Source organism: Ursus arctos, unplaced genomic scaffold (assembly GCF_023065955.2).
Source record: "Ursus arctos isolate Adak ecotype North America unplaced genomic scaffold, UrsArc2.0 scaffold_10, whole genome shotgun sequence".
Taxonomy (NCBI): Eukaryota; Metazoa; Chordata; class Mammalia; order Carnivora; family Ursidae; genus Ursus; species Ursus arctos.
Window position 1 is genome coordinate 4,066,190 of NW_026622764.1, and position 7,119 is coordinate 4,073,308.

The window sequence follows — 7,119 nt, forward strand, 5'->3', positions numbered from 1 at the left end:
CAGAGAATGTCGGGGTCATTACTACCCGTGTCCTTCCTATTCTCCTGGGACATACCGCTGAGCTCGGAGGCAGGCTTCACGCGGCCACCCGCTGCCGAGCCAAGGCTGGGGGCGGCAACAAATACATCGGTGTTACGTTAAGCGGAGGTCTGGGGGCTTTTTTCAGCCGTTCAGACCCTCTGACTAAAATAGAAATCGGTATGTTGACTTGAGCCGGTGCTGGAACAGACGAGGCGCGGGCATGGCGATGGAGCGGTGGGAGTCAGGGCACAATTTGGCAGGTGGACTGCAGGCAATGCATGCTGGGCGAGGGAAAAACGTTTGGTCGCACTCCAGCCTGGGACACCACGGATCCGGGTAAACAGTGAGGTGTGTCCGCTCAGCCACATAGTACAAGAAACAAACGAGCTCCGGAGAGAACTGGAGAACAACAGGCAGACGGAAATTGTAGGAATAGGGAAATGCCACAAAAACTGGATCCTTGAAGGGTTATAGAAGTCTAGCTTCTAGAGCGTAGTAATCGGTAAGACAAAAAAGAGTGGGGGGGGGGGGTGCAAAGGACCATTCACAGTAGAGTGGATAGATAAATAAAATGTGGGATTTTAAAATGATGGAATATCAAAGACCAGTAGAGAGAACTAACCGTGGCACTAGCTAGCCACGGGCACGAGGCAGGCGAGGGCGCTACTAACATGGTGAAGTCAGTGCAGACCGACGTTCGCAGACCGAGAGCTAGGTCTGATTGAAAATGTCTGGTAGCCGCATTTTTAAAAACTAAAAAGAAACAGATAAAACTATTTTTATACGCTTTATTTAACCGAACATGAAACCAGCATAAGGATTATTGAGATATTTTAGATTTTTTTTGTACAAAGTCTTCGCCATCATTTTTACGTTCACAGCCCTCCTCAAATCGGATGTTAATTTTTCAACAGGAATTCTTATCCTGTACTCACATTTTGCAGGTAGAAAAGTAGATTCACCCAACTTAGGTTGTTCCAAACATACTTAACGTGTTGTCCTATATCTGAGCCAATTACCAGTGTTTGTGAGCAAGGCCAGTGTCAAGGCCCAGGGGCCGTTTGGTGGGACATCTGTATTTTACAGCTTGGCCTGGCTGCTAGTTACTTGGGTGTGTCCACTCTGCAAAGTCCACCTGGACGCTGAAAATGTGTGCCTTTTTCTGTACATTTACGTTTTTCTTCAAATTAAGAAAGAATTTATTGCTTTGAAGTAAAGGCTGAGAGTAAGAAACACTGAATCAGCAGACAGCTTCCTCTTTCAGTCCTTCTGGGCTATTTGCTTTCCCAAACATACATACCACTTGTCGGATATTCTCCGAAGTATATATTTTACAAAAGCTTTCCACATTTTCGCTGCGTTCCTGGTAATGAGATGAATGCAATCCATGAATTGAAGTGTGCTCCCGAGAGCCAGAGCTCTGCCCCAAGCTAATTTCCTTGATGAAGCGGCCGGGATGGGAAAACAGCAACGAGTCAGCGGCTTCGTGATGGTATCCATTAGTCTACCTGGTTAAAAGGCTTTGCAGAAAGTAGTAGCTGCTATTATTTTCCAGTTTAGTGTTTTTCTTCAGAATCCATGTATTTAATCCTTATAACCGCCCTGTGGCTGGTTACTGTCATCATCCCGTCGCCCACACGCGGAAGTGGAGACACAGAAAGGTTGTGTTAATTGTCACACATCTGGGCAGTGGCAGAGCCGTAAGGATTCACACCCACACGCTGAATCCAGGCACGCTCAGTCACTCCGTGAAACGTGAACTGAATTTCTTTGTGGGAACGAAGTATTGAATCAGCACACTGTGTAGACTGAAATACACATCGATAGGCACACTCGTCCATCTCTGCAGATATGTTAGTGTAGGGGAGACAGAAATAAAGAAGAGTAAAATCACTCCTCGCTGTGCTCTGCCTTTCACACGCAAAGGCCCCATGGCAACTCAAATGACAGGTGGCTCATGTGTCACAGCCCCATCATCAGAGTCCTGCATGTGTTCTCTCGCGCTGCCTGCCCTTTCCCACCCGTAATGTAAGCAGCTGGTGTGGTCGCCCTGCACTCCGCCCGGCAGGTGCACGATGTGCTAACGGCGGCCAGCACTCTCACCTGCCGCTCCAACACGTGTCCCCTGTGTGTCCACAGCTGGTCTTCCCACCTGCCTCCTCTGCGTCGTTCCTGACTTTGCTCCGGCCTGGAACCCACTTCACTCTATCTCATGTGTCCCCAGCCCTATTTTCTGCCCGAGAAGATGGTTGCCCACTTTGTTATTGAACAAACATTGCATGAACCTGGTGTGTGTTTTCAGAATAGAAAGACAGAAAACTCAGTACCCTTCCTCCAACAGAAAATCCTAATGCCCTCTGCCCCCCCACCCGTGCCCTCAGCGGGTGCCTACAAGCTGGGACTTCCAGTGTGTCCATTTCCCATGCCTGCCCACAGTGATCAGATCGAGGCTATGAAAGATAGAACTCAAAGCGACAATGATACGTAATAAAGCTCAGGACTCACCGAGTTTTCCTCAGTTATGGGAACCTGGGTGAGCTAAATAATTTTCAGGTATGTGCTTGTTTCATCCGTTCAGGGCGAAGAGGGGTTTTCAGGTGTGTGGAAGACAGGTAGGCATAGGATGTCAGATGGGTTTATTGCAGCTCGTAAATCTGCACGATCTTCCTCACCGGACCTGTGCAGACAGTGTCTCAGGCGCTAAGCATTTGCTGCCCTGATTACTGTGCTGTTTGCTCCTCCCAAGAATAAAACCCAAAGGTTAATGAGAGACCCCTTCCAGACTGATATCCGAAAACTGACAGCCGTCCGTGGTCATACGTACGCAGTATGTATACTTTCCAGGAATATTGTTCTGTATTGGATGAGCCGTGATGGGGGAAGGCGAAGTCCATGCGGAAATTGCTTTTCCTGGCGCTTCCGACCCCCTCGGACATAGTATCGTCAAAGCTCCCGTCTTGCGAACGGGACCGCTCGCCGCTAATCACTCCGTTGATGAAGAGGTAGCTGCTGGCTGCGCCACCGAAATAAATCGTTCTCGTTCAAGTATGTTTTTAAAACCTCCTTGGATTACGTGGACGCTCCAGGAGTGAGTGGGTAAACTTTTTTTTTTCAGGTAATAAAAATTGTAAAACTTCTCATGCCATACAGACAGCCTCCCATATCCATCCCAAAGAATAAGTGACTCACCTTATTAAGAGTGCAGTTCCAAGTGGCGCCTGGGTGGCGCAGTCGTTAAGCGTCTGCCTTCGGCTCAGGGCGTGATCCCGGCGTTACGGGATCGAGCCCCACATCAGGCTCCTCCGCTATGAGCCTGCTTCTTCCTCTCTCACTCCCCCTGCCTGTGTTCCCTCTCTCGCTGGCTGTCTCTACCTCTGTTGAATGAATAAATAAAATCTTAAAAAAAAAAAAAAAGCGCAGTTCCAATCCGTAAGTTCTCATCTGATTCTGAAGTCTATTTTTATGTCTTAACTATCTCCATTCCCTAAATTTGGGATTCTCTTTTTAGAACATCTTCCATGTGTGGTGATTTATCATGATAACCGTTTCACAATATATACAAACAACAGATCGTTAATGACTTTGGGCCCCTGAAACTAACGTAAAGTATATGTCAAGTACAGCTCAATAAAGAAACAAAATTTTTAAAAATTGCATCTTGAGGTATGCACATAAATTGAACAGGTGGCTATTTCTACCATGGGTCAGAAATATTTCATGATTTACACAGTTCGTATTTTGAACTGGCTCTTGGGGAAAAAATGTGTACTATGTGTTCGTCTCTAACACATCACGCTCTCTCTCCTCTGTATGTCATTTCGTCAGGCCTCAAGCTGTCTGTTGGTCCCTGTTAACTTGTAATCTGCGCGGATCCATTGGAGGGAAGGCTACAACGTCGGGTGTGAGTCGGGATACGTCTTAAGCCGAGGTTTCTGGGGTGAGGAGCCTGCCCTCCATGACTGTGGAAGCATGTCAGAAGACAGAATATCATGGGGTACTCTGCTCACCTCCAACCCCATGAGTCTCAATCCCTTGGCTACATAGGAGATTCCCCCTGGCTACTGTAACAAGTGCATTATGCCAGGACCCCACTCCCAGAGTTTCTTGAACTGGTCTGCAGTGTGTGGCCTGGGCTTAGGAATATTAAAGCCCCCGCACAAATGTTTCAAATGTGTAGCCGGCGGGGACTGTCCCTGCTTGTCACACCACTCTGGGAGATCTGGGTTCTGCCCCCCAGGGAGGAATCCCTGTTCGATTCTCACAGGATCTTTGAGAAGGAGTCGAGACAAACCATGTTTTCTTCTTTTCAACTCAGTGGGGAACTTGGCCCTGGAGACTCTGGGTTTGTGGCGGATAGGCACTGAGCGGAGGCTGGCAGTCGAGGACTAGGACTCAAGGTCGTCACAGGTGTCAGGGCTGACAACGTAGGAGACATCATCTTCAGCCCTAGTCACAGGTCAACTGTCTACGGCACAGGAAGACGAGCTTCCTTTTTCCCTTCAAGGCCCATTTTCGCCATTTCTGTTTTTATTTTTCTACGTGTTTGTCATCATTAACACCAGGTCCATTAAAGTTAGGGACCACGCAAAAGAAGCGAGGAGCTCTCAGAGAAAAGCCTCACCCTTGTGTTCGGCATTTCCACACCTCTGCCCCAGCCGAGTGTATCAGCGTTCCAGCAAAATAGCATTAGCAGAAATTAATTCAGAGCAAATATATGGGTGCTACACAAAGAGTGTCATCATTCTTGATATTTTGCTGTTGTTGCAATGCCTTCTAAGTATATACTTTTAGAGTTATAAAGACAGTTGTCTAATAATGTGCCACATGGACGTCATTGTCACCTCCTTTGAGAGGTAAAAATAGTAGTGGCAGTCCATGTGTGATTCAGAAATCACAACCTGTTCATTTCAATGTCCCCTCTCTCTGGCATGTAGGGGACATTTCTGACCTCCTGTTGGGGGGTTTGCCCTGGGAGTCTCCTCCGTAGGGTGCGTGGATCTGCCGATCACACCATGTGAATTTCCCTCACTTCTTTTGTCCTTAGTTTGTACCGCTTACAATTCTGTTTTTAAATTGAAACTACCTTTTTAAAGATTTTATTTATTAATTTGTCAGAGAGAGAGAGACAGAGAGAGAGCACAGGAGGGGAAGCAGCAGGCAGAGGGAGCAGGGAACCTGATGCAGAACTCGATCCCAGGACCCTGGGATGGTGACCTGAGCTGAAGACAGACACTTAACCAACTGAGCCCCCAGGCATCCCTGAAACCCTTTCTTTTTAAATTGAAGTGTAATTAACATACAGTGTTATGTTAGTTTCAGGTGTACAATATAGTGACAACGATTGTATACATCACTCTGCCCATCGTGATGAGTGTGCTCTTAATCCCCTTTATCTCTCTCACCCATCTCCCCATCTACCTCCCCTCTGGTAACTACCAGTTCGTTTTTTGTATTTAAGAATACATATTTTGTCTCTTTTTTAGTTGTCCATTTGTTTCTTTGTTTGTTTGTAGAGGGAAAGTAGAGAGAAAGAGCATGAAAGAGTGGGGCAGGGAAGGACAGAGGGAGAGGGAGAGGGAGAATCTTAAGCAGGCTCCATGCCCAGAGCAGAGCATTACACAGGGCTCAATCCCATGACCCTGAGATCATGACCTGAGCTGAAACCAAGAGTCAGACGTTTAACCGACTGAACCATCCAGGAACCCCCATTTGTTTTGTTTTTAAAATTCTACATATGAATGAAATCATATGGCATTTGACTTTCTATGACATTTCACTTAGCATTCTACCTTCTAGGTCCATCCATGTTGTTGAAAATGGCAAGATCTCATTCTTCTTGGTGGCTGAGAAATATTCCAGTGTGTGTGTGTGTGTGTGTGTGTGTGTGTGTGTGTGCGCGCGTGCCACATCTTCCTTATCCATTCATTGATCAATGGAAACTTGGGCTTCTTCCATAATCTGGCTATGGTAGGTAAGTAATTCTGTAATAAATACAGGGGAACATGTATCTTTTTGCATTAGTATTTTCATTTCCTTTAGGTAAATACCCAATAGTGGAATTAATGGATCATATGGTATTGCAATTTTTAATTTTTTGAAGAACCTCCATACTGTTTTCCACAGTGGCTGCACCAGTTGGCATTCCCACCAACAGTGCACGAGGGCTCCTTTTTCTCTGATTCCTCACCAACACTTCTTATTTCTTGTCATTTTGATTTTAGTCATTCTGACTGGTGTAAAGTGATATCTCGCTGTGGTTTTGATTTGCGTTTCCCTGATGATGAGTGATGCTGAGCATCTTTTCATAAGTCTGTTGGCATCTGGACGTCTTCTTTGGAAAAATGTCTATCAAGTCCTCTGCCCATTTTAAATCAGATTATTTGTTTTTGTTTCGGTATCGAGTTGTGTAAGTTTTTTGTAAGTTTGGATACTAATCCCTTATCAGATACATCATTTGCAAATATCTTCTTCCATTCACTGGGCTGCCTTGTCCTTTTGTTGATGGCTTCCTTCATTGTGCAGAAGATTTTTATTTTGGTGTAGTCCCAATAGTTTATTTTTGCTTTTGTTTCCCTTGTCTGAGAAGACATATTTAGAAAAATGTTTCTGAACTTGATGTCAGAGAAATTACTGTCTGTGTTTCCTCCTAAGAGTTTGTAGGGTTTCAGGTCTCACCTTCAGGTCTTTAATCCACTTTGAGTTTATTTTTGTGTGTGCTGGTCCAGTTCCAGTCTTTTGCATGTAGCTCTCCAGGTTTCCCAACACCATTTGTTGAAGAGACTGTCCCTTTCCCATTGTATATTCTTGTCTCTTTTCTCATAAATGAATTGGCCATATAAGCATGGGTTTTCTATTCTGTTCCATTGATCTAGCTGTATGTCTGTTTTTGTGCCCCTACTATGCTGTATCAATTGTTACAGCTTTGCAGTATAGCTTGAAATCTGCGGTTGTGATGCCTCCAGTTTTGTTCTTTTTCAAGATTGTTTTGGCTGTTTGGCATCTTTTTTGGCTCCATACCAATTTTAGGATTATTTGTTCTGGTTCTGTGAAAAAGTTTGTTGGTATTTTGGTAGCAGTTGCATTAAATCCGTAGATTGC